Here is a 14101-nt window from a genome sequence, read left to right as displayed (position 1 = left end):
ATATACAAACTCAACAAACAAATAAACTTTCAGCAAACCCTAAATGCATCCATCACAGAAATAGCCATTGTTTTAATCTCCAAACTCTCCCTTTGATAGCTTCTTCACCTGAACATTACAGCAGCTAGCACCTTGTAATCTGCCGGTCATCCTACAGATTAATGGAAAGCATCTCTTACCCTTCCAGCACCTAGTGATCTGCTGATCATTCTATGAAGTCATGAAAAGCACCCCTTACCCCCTGCCTAATACATTAGCAATATGGAGAGTATCAGACTGGCAAAGCCTCCCCCTGCCTAATACAGTTGGAGAGTATCAGACTGGCAGAGCCTCCACAATTATGAAGCCCCTAAGTATTTGAACAAGAATACATTGATGTAAACAACATAATAAGGGGCTTTACGTACACAACCCCTTTTCCTGTTCGACGGTGAGGGTGAGGGTGAGGGTGAGGGTGAGGTGAGTAAACCTCTGTCTTGTACAAACAGCATCTTTGTTGCAGTAAAACGGTATAATTAGTCAAACATCTTTTATGTATCTCATTAACATCTTTTCTCAAAGCTTCTATGATAACATTTTGTTTGGAAAAAAAAATGATATATGAGGTCGGATCCCTTGACCTGTAACAGAACCAAGATTCACAGCCAAAGACTCAAAAATCTGTAACTGAATGCTTCATACAGGAGGTGTCATCCCCGCACTGTTCAACACACTCTGCAACTTCTTCTACAGGATCCAGGTTGCTCCGGGGTACCAATCATATAAACAGCATTCTTTTGGCATTCCCCATATGCTGCCCATTCACCACAACTCTCATTCTCATCTCTGCAATCCCCCATATCTTTCCTCGGTACATCAAATGACTGCACATGTATCCACTTTGTTGCAGACCATTTCTCCCCTTCAATGACCGGACAGCCAGCATGGAGACTGCTTGAATCAGGTATGGCAGTTGGGTATAGACTGAAAAAAGAGGAGTGCATCCCCTCTTCTTGGTTTCACTGCACTAGCCACAGACCAGTCAGTATCCCCATTCACAATCACTCGGCTAATGCTAATTCAATTTAAACACGAAAATAACCTGCAAGGCCTTTCTTAGCACAATCTGACAATGTCTCATCGTTGACAAAGTGCCGATCTCTCTGTACATTACATTACCAGCACTGTCAGTGAGCTGTCTGTTCCTTTCACATCAATCAAAGCCTCTACATTAGAGCTATTTTGGGTCACTTTCGTGCCGGTAGTGCCCTTCCATTATCTTTTATACATAAAATTAACTGTAGAATAGTATGAATTCCTACCTTAGCTTCTGGGAACACGGTTTCACCTCCTTTGACAACATCAGTGAGATACATGAGTACCGTGGCAACTCGGTGACCACCCTGAACTTGGTTGATTTTGTCTTGAAAGTAATCATAGTGCGGTTCGTACTTCTCCCCTTTCTCGTACTTCAGAATTTGAATCCGCTCTCCGTTTTCTAACTCAAATAAAAGAAGCATTCTCAATAGGCTTGCTTTCGATTTTGAAAGGTATAAATATTAAGAAAGATTTGAATCTTATTTCATTGTAATGAAGATTTAAAATGAAAATTCATCTCAGACCCATTCCCTAAAGGAATGAATGACTAACACAATGAGCATCTTATGCTATTTATAGGCTCTTGAATAATGGAGGAGCTGGCCGACTGCTGTCGGACCAGCCGACTGGTGCTTGGGCCCCAATAAATCCTGGTCGGGCTGCGCCTCTCCATGACCTGAAGCGCCTGCTGCAGCCGCCATGATCTGGTATAGCCGACAGGCTCTTGTCTTCAGCAGACATCTTCTGGGTGCAGCAAACTGTCCCATACTGACCACTTCAGCACCCTATGCTCCATCTTCTGGTTCTACTGCTCTTTTTCTGGTTGCCCCTTCTGGATTAGCCCTGAGAAGGTACATGAGCATGTCATGCACAACATCCCCCTCTGCTAAACTTGATGACGGGATTCCAACTTGTTCCTTGGATGACTCTCATCATCCCAATCTTTTCCCACAGTTCCTCTGTCATCCATCCATCCCTAGCAACCCTTTTCTCTGAATCCCGGCCCGGTCTCCAAAACCACTCCGACTCTTAATAAGATCTATGCATCTGTTCCATCTAGTCCCCAATCCATCCTTGCCCTGACTCTGAACACTGTCTTGGTCTTCATTCCTGAGAAATAAGTCTAGCACTCTCACATCACCCCTTGGAGGATAATCCTCCATTGAGACCGTTGCCCGAGAACCTATCTAGCTCACAAGACTGCCATCCCCTCTGGCTTTGTGGAACACCACCAACAAACCTCCTGGGAGCTCTTCCCGATTCTATGTTCCTTGCCTTGGGCTTCGTATCCGTGTACTTTCCTGTACCTTGGACCTGTACACCATCATATGGGACTGAATCAGTGTTTAGCTTTGCTGAGCCTGATGCTCTGATATCAATGTAACACGCGGAAGCTCTGGGGGTCTTCTTTCAGCCCTATACACCACTGAGAACATGTTGATGCATAACGCAGACAGAAGGGGGAGTAGAGAGAGAGAGAGATGCTGGAAATTCAGTATATTCATATAGTACAAAAAGGTACTCAGTCCACAGCCCTAGGCTGCCTTGTAAAAAGGGTGAACATCACCAAAATCTAGTCCTAACTTGGACCCATTCCCTAAATTAATGAATGACTAACACAATGAGCATCTTATGCTATTTATAGGCTCTTGAATAATGGAGGAGCTGGCCAACTGCTGTCAGACCAGCCGACTGGTGCTTGGGCCCCAATAAATCCTGGTCGGGCTGCGCCTCTTCATAACCTGAAGCGCCTGCTGCAGCCGCCATGATCTGGTACAGCCAATAAGCTCTTGTATTCAGCCGACATCTTCTGGGTGCAGCAAACTGTCCCACACTGGCCACTTCAGCACCCTATGCTCCATCTTCTGGTTCTACTGCTCTTTTTCCCACATATATCAACCTCAAAGGTCTAGCCACCCCCATGTCCTTGTTAAAGTGAGTATCTCATGTGGAAATAAAGTCGTAACTAACTAAGTCGGCCATTTCCATTTTGAGGGTATATATACCCATGCCCACTATTGTATCTAATCATCTATTCATTGCTAATCAAGGTCAAGCGTTGTTCGTCAATTTTTCTCTCTCTCTCTCTCTGCGTCAACTTCTCTCTCTACGTGTATTCAAACTTCCGCTGGATCGATTCTGACATGGTATCAGAGCTGAGTGCTCGTTGATTCTTGGGCACACGGAGGAGTTGGAGAAGGTGGCTGCTGCAGCGTTTCAGCGTGGCAGAGCACAATAGCGAAGGTGTTGGCGGCCGGTTGAGGCGAAGGTGTTGGCGACCGGTTGAAGCGGCTGGATGGTGGTCGGCTGGTGGTGGGATTTCTAGGCAGCAAGGAGTGTTTTTTTTCTTGGCGGGGACTGCAGATGTTACGTTTTCGGGGACATTACCATACCCAGCGCTGAGCTGGACAACTGCCTCTTGGCTCGATTGTGATCGGAGCACGCCCTGCCCAGCGTTTCTTAAAACGCTACTGCTCTCTGTGCTTGGCAAACTTTGGAGCAGGCAGACCGGGTCGACTCAGAAGAGGTGGACGGAGTTTTCGAGATGGGACTCCCGTGTTCGAGCAAGGACGACAAACTGAATGGCGACAACTATGCGCATTGGAATTTGATCATGAGGCTGTGGTTTAGCAGAAAAGGCTTATGGGACATTGTTGATGGCTCGGAGGAACGTCCCCGAAGGGATAGCAATCGGTTCACACGTCTTCAGGAGGAGGAGTTTCTCAAATCTCTTGTGGATTGGGATGCCCACAATGCGAAGGCGATGTCGGCGATTGCAGAATCTCTCACCAAGGAAATTTCCCCTGCCATTCAGACTTTAAAGACTGCCAAGGAAATGTGGTCAAAGCTTGCAGGAATGTTTGATCGAGACTCAACAATGCGAGCAGTAACCCTTCTCGGCCAGTTGTTTTCCATCAAGTTTGAAACCGGGACCTCTATGCAGTCACTTCTAATGAAGGCAAAGGTTATCCATGATCAGTTATCGGCTATGAATAGTGCATTAACTAGTACCCAGTTAGCTGCCTTGGTTCTTACGAAGTTGCCTGAGGAGTACGAGATGGTCTCGAGGGCATTACGCTTACAAGTCACGAAGGAAAAGCTGGAATTTGATGATCTCAGCTCTTTTCTCATTGAGGAGGAAGCAGTGCTCATTTCCCAAGGCAAGATTCGGGTTCCGAAGGATGTAGAATCGGCACATGCTGCATCGGAATCCAATAAGAAGTCTAGGAGCCGTTGTTATAAGTGCGGAAAGCGAGGGCATTTGGCTCGGGATTGCACATCCAAAGCTAAAGCTCAAGGCTTGACAAATGACAAAGGCAAAGGCAAAGCTGACGAGGATGACAGGGACAGTGATTCTAAGAGGGATGCTACGGTGTCTGCCGGTGTGGCGCGGACTTCACTGGCACATGCTCCAGCATTCTAGCTTGGTGGATGGATGCTACCACGTGCTTCAGCCAGAGAGAGGCATGTGAGTGGCAGAGAGGGGCAGTCTGTGCTCCCGTTTTGGTGATTTGGACCCGTGTGTCGGAGTTCAAGGCACATGCATCTGGCATGGAACAGCTTGACAAATCTATGGACGTGATGTGTTCGTAGTTCATTGGTAGTAGACTATGGATGGGATGAGTTCCTTGTTCATTGTGTAGCAGAATTTTGGGCGTCGTGTCTGACAGTTCAAGCATTCAGAGATTTTTGGACGTGATGTGTTCTCAGTTCAACGAATGGGGGATCATGGATGTGGAGTTGTCTGCAATTCATTATTCTATGTGGCAGCTAAAGCTCAAGATGGCATTTTCTTGAGGAGACATGTTGTTTGGTGCATTTTCCGAGGTGTATTCGGTATCCGGCCGGTACTGAGGTGTCCATGGTTGCATCTACATCAACTTGGTTTCTTCATCTATGTCCACTATGAGCTACAGAGAGGGTGTTAAAGTGAGTATCTCATGTGGAAATAAAGTCGTAACTAACTAAGTCGGCCATTTCCATTTTGAGGGTATATATACCCATGCCCACTATTGTATCTAATCATCTATTCATTGCTAATCAAGGTCAAGCGTTGTTCGTCAATTTTTCTCTCTCTCTCTCTCTGCGTCAACTTCTCTCTCTACGTGTATTCAAACTTCCGCTGGATCGATTCTGACAGTCCTCCCTCGACCCAATGGAGTCACCCTAGACTGTGCCCACCAGCTAGGGCAGCGCACTCGACGTCCACAAACGATAGGTCCACGACAGCTTTCCACATGCAGCTCGAGATTGGGAGATTCTCCAGCGATATAGAAATACTCACCCACCCACCCAACCCCCCAATTGACGGTGGACTTGGCGAGTCTTTCGGCAGTCACAGACTCACATGTGCTAGATATTCTGGATGGATGAGGATGATGATGGCACCCGCATGAGCCCTCCTTTTAGGTACCAAGACCTCCACATGAATTTTCACATGTACTAACATGCTCACCATAGTGCTTCATGCTGATGATGATGATGAGATATACAACTAGTCTATCTTTTTGTATGAGTTTTTTTTTTGGGTTGTCTTAGTCTTTTCCATGTCCCAATACCACATGGAACTCTTGTATCACTGTTAATCTCATAGACCCATTGGGTCTCTCTCTAGTAGTGTGGTGGGATCTGGAGCTGGAGCTGGTGTGTGTGTGTGTGTGTGTGTGTGTGTGTGTGTGTGTGAGAGAGAGAGAGAGAGAGAGAGAGAGAAAAATTTAAATTTTTGAAGTTTTTTCAGCAGCAGTATTAGCCCACAAAAAACATGGATAACTTAGACCTACCTTTAACAAAGGCCGGTCAAAAAACTACCAACTTGCACAATCAACCCATATATGATCCAACAAATTTAGCAAACATAGTAAATCCCTTTGTCAGGACAATGAAATTCCATACCTTTTCCCAGGAAGGTCCAAACTGCTATCTTATTTTCGATCCTTGAGACAACCTCGTCCTACACAGTAAACTAATATCACACTTCACCATCTATAAACCAAAATAATGATAGAAACAAACAAAGTGCATCAACCTGCATGCATACCTATGCTACATGGCTCCCACTTGCGCTAAAAGTAGGAGAAGCAATGTTTGTTTTACCAGTTTTATTTTTGAACTTGCTTGTAAGTAGCGGTGCCCTGTAGAGATTAATCAATTGTTTACATTGACACTAATGCTTAGGCCATTTGTTTTCGATCTTTTTTTTTGGGTGTGAAAGTTGGGAGTTATTATTATTGCTCTACTTGAACACAAAAACAAGTTCCTTGACAATATGGTTGAGGCAATAAAAAAATTTAATTGAAACTGTACAAGTAGGAGTTTAATAAGGGTTGTCATAGAGAAAATTAGCATGGTACTGTGAGAGACTTTTCTATGAGGTGCATCCTTTCACAAGAGCTGAAAACCCCTCAAGTTCACCATCAACGTACATGTACAAACCCTGAGTCAGATTCCAAAAGGATGGCCCAAAGTGGCCTACAGTTAGACTTGACAACCTTCTTGTGACTTTGTTATTACAATGCATGGAAGGCCTCCCTTAAGCGTCCCGAAACTCTGATTTTTACATGCAAAACTGAGCCAGAATATTCTTGAAAGCATGCACACTAATCGCATATAATTTCACCTCCAAAAGCTTAAGAGAAAGGGCTCACAGATTCACTTCGGAAATACAAAAGACTGCGATTACAAGCCACAAGAAGAACTAATTCCTTGCAATGAAGAGCAAGACACCAGGTGTCCTCCTGTAGGGAATGGAGAAATCCCACATACAAGAACGCTTTTGTCCCCCAATAGGGCAAAAATGAGGCCATTCTTCTCATAAGCTAAGGGGGAGAGAGAAAGACAGAGAGAGAGAGAGGCTTGGAGGTCCTCCCTCCCGTGCAGTTAGCACCTGCAGGCTTCAACTAGGCCACCTGGTCTTCATGGACTCCTCACAGGATCCTTGATGTACCACCATCACTTGAGCTCCTTGGGGCTTGTCCAACCACCTTGCGGTTACCATGCTGCAGGCTGCTGCAGGTCCTTGAGCTTGTGGTCGGGGTGGGCCTTCTAGCTCTTCACTGAATGGGAGATTTAATTAGGGTTAGAGTTCGTGTGGGAGACATACACAGAGAAACAAGGGGGGGAGAGAGAGAGAGAGAGAGAGAGTTGTGGGGATAAGTCAACTCACCAAGTGTGAGTGTGTGACTCCCCTATCACACATGTATATTGCACTAGTACACATAGTGCACTTAGTACATTAAAAGTACTAAGTGTACTATGTACTATAACTTATGGGCTTGTACACACTATAAGGGTGGGCATAATGCCTTTACCCCAACAACCTCCCACTTAAAGGCAAAGTGCCCTTAAATGAAGGAAAAGAAAAAATCAGCATGTACAATGATAATATACAAGGCCATATCAAGGCTGAAACTGGCCTCATCCAATGCCCATCAAGTGTCTGCAATGAGCAAACCGCTCCAGAGGCAAACTTTTTGTCAACAGATCAGCCGGGTTGTCATCCGTATGAATCTTAACAAGCTGAATTTGCTTGTTCTCTATCACCTCTCTGATGAAGTGATACTTCACATCCACATGCTTCGTCTTTGCATGAAAGACAGGGTTCTTTGCCAACTGGATGGCACTCTGACTGTCACAATGCAACAATGGAATATCCCCTGTATAACCCAAATCAACCACTAACCGAGATAGCCATAATGCCTCCTTGCAAGCCTCTGTGGCTGCAATATACTCGGCCTCTGTAGTAGATAAGGCTGTGCGCTTCTGCATCCTGGATATCCATGACACAGCACCTCCTGTGAATGTAAATACATAACCGGTAGTAGACTTCCGGTTATCTGGATGACCGGCATAATCCGAATCCGTGTAACCATGCACTAATGCATCCTGTTTGCCAAAACAAATGCACATATCCTGTGTGCCCTTCAGGTATCTCATGACACCTTTCACTGCTTCCCAATGCTTCTTGCCAGGTTTAGCCATGTATCTAGAAACTACTCCCACTGTAAATGCAATGTCCGGCCTAGTAGCAACCATGGCATACATGAGACTGCCACAAGCTGAAGCATACGGAACCTTGGCCATATCAGCCCTGTCTCTATCCGACTGTGGGCTGTCCATAGCACTGAGTTTCACATATGGAGGCAAAGGAGTACTAGTCTTCTTCCCCCCGTCCATATTGAACCTCTGCAAAACTTTGCCAATGTATTCCTTCTGAGACAAATACAACACATGCTGATTTCTGTCCCGAAGTATCCGCATACCCAAAATGTGATTTGCATTACCCAAATCCTTCATATCAAAGGTTTGATGCAGCCTCTTCTTCAAGGCATCCATCTCCTTACGAGATTTCCCGACAATCAACATATCATCAACATACAAGATGAGGATCAATAGACTGCCATCCAAAGCTTTCTTGGTGTATAAGCAGTGATCTATGTCACTTCTGAATTTCTGGGATTTCATGAATGATCAAATTTATGATACCATTCTCTTGGTGCCTGTTTGAGCCCATAAAGACTCTTTTTCAGCTTGCATACAAGCTTCTCCTTTCCACTCACTGCATAACCCTCTGGCTGTTGCATATATATCTCCTCATGGAGATCACTGTGAAGAAAAGCAGTCTTCACATCCATCTGAATCAAATCCAGATCATCATGAGCAACCAAAGCTAATACAGCTCTAAGTGTGGTCATTTTGACCACTGGAGAGAAGATCTCATCAAAGTCCACACCATATTCCTGCTTGAAGCCCTTAGCCACTAACCTGGCTTTGTATCTTGGCTTTGCATCTGGTGCAACTTTGAGCCTGTAAACCGATAAACCCACACCTTACGTGTGGCATCATCACTAAAAGACACAACGTATTTTGCCCCTCCCAAAGAAAGCTGAGGCATCTCACATACATCTGTATGCACAAGCTCTAACTGAGCATCTTTCTGTCCAAGAGCTTTCTTGTGGGGGCACTGGAGTTGCCTGCCATATATACAATGCTCATCATACATGGTACATTGACGCACATGAAGGCATCCAGAGTCTTCACAGTGCTTCCCCCTAGCCACATATACATCCAATACATGAAAGCCCCTTGATTTACAGGCACATTGAGTGCTTGTCAGGCATCAACACATTGCCCAAAGCATCAAATGCGAGTGCCTGCAAGCAAATCAACCCAATCGGCACAAAAGCCCCTTGATTTGCACTGCAATTTGCTGCAATTTTGCCCGAATGTGCGATTTCTCACATCATACAGCATGTATGAATGCCCAATTGCACAAATACATCAAAAGCCCCAAATTTTGACATCCAATTTCCTGCAAATTGATCCTGATTGTGACCAATGTCACCCAATTTTGCAAATTTTGCTCAAAAATTGAGCAATTCGGCACCTGACCTGCTCAATTGATGATTGTACCTGCTCAATTGCAAATTGGACATGCAAATTCCAAAAAATTGAAGCAAATACCTCAGGTAATTTTTTTATTTTTATTTTTTTTGTTGCAGGAAAGGGGGGTTTGCTGATGCTGCTAAAATCTGTGCAGACCTTTGTAGTCGGGCTTGGGCTGGTCGCAGGCGTGGGGTCTTTGTGACGCCAAAAAAGAGAGCAGATGGTCGTGCTGCTGATGCGCCGCTCGTTGCTTTCTCGACGCCCGACTCGTTTGCTGCAAGCGCTACTGTAGATAAAGCGATGCAGCTCTGCCCTGTGCTTTGCTCACGCCAAAGTCCAGCTCTTCGCCTTCTTCTCGCGCAGGCCTCCTCTGCGCCCAATGCGTTGCAGCCTTACGCCTTGTGGACCAGCGAAGCCCAGGCTGCCTAGCGCAGGTAGCCAACAGCCAGGCAGAGGCGGCGAAGTGATACCAGTTGTGCGCGCTGGCCTCCTCGCTACCCCAGCTTCTGCAGGTTACTACAGTGCTTACGCTCCTTATCGCTACCAGCCATCCTATGCTGTCGACCGACGGAGCTCTTGCGCCTTGCCTGCACACCGGAACTCCACGTTCACCGCACCATTTGAAACGAAAGCTACTGCACAGAGATTCGAAGGCTGTGTGAAACGAAATCTACTGCAGCAGAGAGATTCGAAGGCTGTGCTCAGCAAGTCTCTGCAGTTCTGTTTGCCTCAGCTCTGATACCAGTTGAATGGGAGATTTAATTAGGGTTAGAGTTCATGTGGGAGACATACACAGAGAAACAAGGGAGAGAGAGAGAGAGAGAGTTGTGGGGATAAGTCAACTCACCAAGTGTGAGTGTGTGACTCCCCTATCACACATGTATATTGCACTAGTACACATAGTGCACTTAGTACATTAAAAGTACTAAGTGTACTATGTACTATAACTTATGGGCTTGTACACACTATAAGGGTGGGCATAATGCCTTTACCCCAACATTCACATGGGGCAAGCCCCTATTGCTTTGGTAGCGAGACTTTACGAGGAAGTTTCAGCAGCATCTCCATATCAAAAACAAATAGTCCCAACCCCAAAACTAAGCTGCTACAGTACTTATTTACTCCTACCCCTATGCAAGTCGCCTAGAGACGGCTTCTGGATTAGCAAGGAATACCACACATCTGTAACATGGATGCGGAACTGACGCTAAGCAAACAGAGATTAACCCTAATCAGTTTGCACTCGTTGCGTATATAGGCTACCCCACATGCAAGTCGGTTCACTCTATTGTTGTCGGCCTGCTCGCTAGGTAAATTCAGCATTTAGTGCTTTTGCTTCACACATGTGAGATTGAGCAGCCCTTGCTGCTGGCTGACATGGTCCAATGAGCCTTTGTAAAGCTGTCCTATGGCCTAGGGCTTGGCCTATGGCTAGCCCAAATACCCCTTGGCTCTTTGGTGGCTCTTGACAAGCCCCCACATGGCTGTCCATGAGGCAGAATTCTACAAAGCCTATCTCCTGACCTAGACTAGTGCCCGTGCATCCGGCTGGAAGCCTAATAAATTCTCGGTAAACCTCTACATCGTTCCAAAGGGTTACACAGATGGGGACATGAACTGCCTTCATGTGCACAGCATGCACTTACTTCATGTGTGGGACATGTACACCTGACCATGACCCTCTACAATGGATCCCTGGCTGACTTGTTCCTGAGTTTAAATGCACAAATGAAAGAGAGAGAAGTCCGAGATAGTACACCATTTTGGAATCCGATTCATGCATAACTATGACCCCGTCATCAATGGTGACAACACAGCATTGCTAATAGTTAGGGACCTCCAAAGCCTGTGCTTATCTATAGTGTGAAAGGGTTCCACCATTCAGACAAGGCTGCAACTATTCCTACCAGGACTCATATTCATCTGTCACACTAGATCCCTTTCACTGCCTGAAACAAATGTTTGAGTAATGTGTCTTTCTTGAACCGTGCAGAGATGAGTTGCGAGAGAAGCCTTTATAATAATGTGAGGCTGAAAGCTATGCAGTGCCTCAGTGCTTGTAAAGCTTTCACTTTTGCAAACCGATGCCCCACTTATGCTTCAACCTAGCCTTACCCCCAATAATTAAGCATGACCCCGGTATTGATCAAGCATGTACTATATATTGAAGTTCAGATCCTGAACACAGCATGAAAATGTTTAGTGTGTATAAACCACCTCCAGGCCGGTACAACCGATATCATGACTTCAGGAGGATTTACTCAAGAAGGGGGGGCATGACAGGGACCGCGTTTTTTTTTTTGGGGGGGGGGGGGGGGGGGGGGGGTGGGGGGGGGGGATGGGGGATGGCAGTCAGTGTGTATATGCACACTAATATGTGCGAGTGCACACATGAGTGATGACTTTGAAAGATCTACACCAGTGGATTAAAGATTACCTTATCTTTATCAATAAACATGCCTGAACTGGTTCGGACTTGACTTAAGATAGGCTTTCCAGAGTCATTATCAACCACTGCAGATTTCTGTAGACCACTTTTAGCCTGGGGGGGGGGGGGGGGAAAGGAAAAACCAGATCACAAAAGTAATACTCCCAATGCATTAAAAATATAATTAAAAGGAAAAATCAGATATACTCCTAATGCAGTAAAAATAAAATAAAAAGGAAAAACCAGATCACAAAATTAATACTCCCAATGAAGTTAAAAAAACGTTTGAACTACAGATATTTGATGACAATCTTACTAAGAAGAAAAAAGGAAATTAACACCTTCCCCCCCCCCCCCCAAAAAAAAGAAACATTTCTTGGATTTTAAAATGCCCCAAAAGAAAGGTTGAAAAAGCATAGTACTCTGATCTTACCAGGGAAATCAAGTGATCACATTCTTCTTCTGTTAAGAACCCCTTGTAAAGGAAAGCTCTGTAATCAGCACACAGAGAGGAGGGGGATTTAACAATGAGTTGTTTTATTGAAAAGAAACAGTAGAAAATAGTTGTGCTTTACCTAGGTTTCCATGAAAGGCTGATGACCTTGGTGGGATCGACGGTGAAGGAGGAGGCTACGTCTTGCTTTGAGGTTTTCATCTCTATTCTGAAATATGGAATTTGGAGTAAAATTAGAGAAAAAGCTAAGACCCAGAATAGAAAACCCAGAGAAAAATCGTGTACCTCCTCTCGCCCATCCAACCAGGGAAGTCATCGGCTCTGGCCAGGAGTGTTGTTGGAAAGCTCATCAAGAGAAATGATATCCACAGACATGTCGCCATGGCTGCTTTGCGAGTTAGCAGCCTGTTTTGTTATTTTAAATCACCCATTTTGGGTTTGATTAATTAACTCTGGGTAGAATGCAACCCAATCTAAAAAACCATTTTATCAACCAATTTTTCCTCTCTCTCTTTTTCAAAACTTTCAAGGCAAGACAAATTTCAATAAGTTTTTATAAATCTAAGTCATGAAAAATAGAACAGTTTTTTTTCTAACACTGTGCACTGGTCTAGAGAATAATAATTTTACATTTCTCAAATAATTTTACGTTTTTTCTAACACTGTGGAGTGGAACAAGAATAATAATTTTACATTTTTCGAATACGTCAAAGAGACTAGAGTGGTCTAGCCAGTAATAATGACTAGAGTGGTCCACCTTTCTCGTGTAAATACATGGACGTCATGTGAATACATGGATGTCGGCGGCAGATGCCCGGGCTCCTCAACCATAGCTACTCCTCATAAATGGGGGTTATACAAACATGAGCTAGCCATGTGCCTATGGATGTCAGGTGAATACATGGATGTCGGCAGATGCCCGGGCTTCTCAACCATAGCTACTCCTCATAAATGGGGGTTATACAAACATGAGCTAGCCATGTGCCTAGGCTATGAATACAATCTGACGGTGAAGCATCGATATGTAACAAGGACAACCTAACATCTCTATACAACATAAATTGTAAGTGGAAGAACCCAATAATAATAAAGGAAAGAGAGAACAACCCAACATATCCACGTAAAAATTGTGAGTGGAAGAACCTAACAATAATAAAGGAAAGAGAGGACACAACAGGGACACAACCCAACATATCTATGTAAATTAAACTACCTACTACATGTTAATTTCAAAAGAAGTTTACTTAGGCATGCTTCCCAACGTATCTATGTAAATTAAACTACCTATTACATGTGAATTTGAAAAGAAGCTTACTTAAGCATGCTTCCCAACATATCCATGTAAATTAAACTACCTCCTCCTACATGTTAATTTCAAAATAAATGAAAGTAGCTTACTCATAACAATCGGCGGATAGACATAATCGACAAACTATGTGGCTTTAATCTATGTTGACAAATGTATGTGGGTGGCCAACATTCTTATTCACACATCCAATAGATATTTTCTCCTCGATTTGGCCTTGATTCTTTTATAATGTATTATATCATACTTTTTTTTCCTTAAAATTATCTCCTTGGTTAAAATTTATACAAGCTAAGAATTATCTCCATGGATAGAATTTGTATGAGCTAAGAATTATCTACATGGGTAGAATTTATACGAGCTAAGAATTGTCTCCTTGGGTAGAATTTATATGAGCTAAGAATTATCTCCTTGTGTAGAAATTGTATGAGCTAAGAATTGTGTTGAAATTCCA

The 14101-nt window shown here is 44.3% G+C and overlaps 1 pseudogene across 1 annotated transcript; it reads right to left on the bottom strand.

Moving 5' to 3' along the window:
* Positions 1 to 354: 354 nt before the first annotated feature.
* LOC147606432 (putative prolyl 4-hydroxylase 4) lies at positions 355 to 12827 on the bottom strand (annotated as a pseudogene). Its single transcript, XR_015264927.1, has 8 exons — positions 12627 to 12827; positions 12463 to 12549; positions 12321 to 12378; positions 11897 to 12001; positions 5971 to 6028; positions 1302 to 1477; positions 1082 to 1142; positions 355 to 1001 (listed from the first exon to the last, which is right to left on the bottom strand). The product of XR_015264927.1 is annotated as a putative prolyl 4-hydroxylase 4 (transcript).
* Between the last annotated feature and the right edge of the window lie 1274 nt (positions 12828 to 14101).

This window comes from Cibotium barometz, chromosome 57 (genome assembly GCF_041138505.1).
Source record: "Cibotium barometz isolate CiBa-2024 chromosome 57, ASM4113850v1, whole genome shotgun sequence".
NCBI lineage: Eukaryota > Viridiplantae > Streptophyta > Polypodiopsida > Cyatheales > Cibotiaceae > Cibotium > Cibotium barometz.
This window is presented reverse-complemented; position numbering and strand designations above follow the sequence as displayed.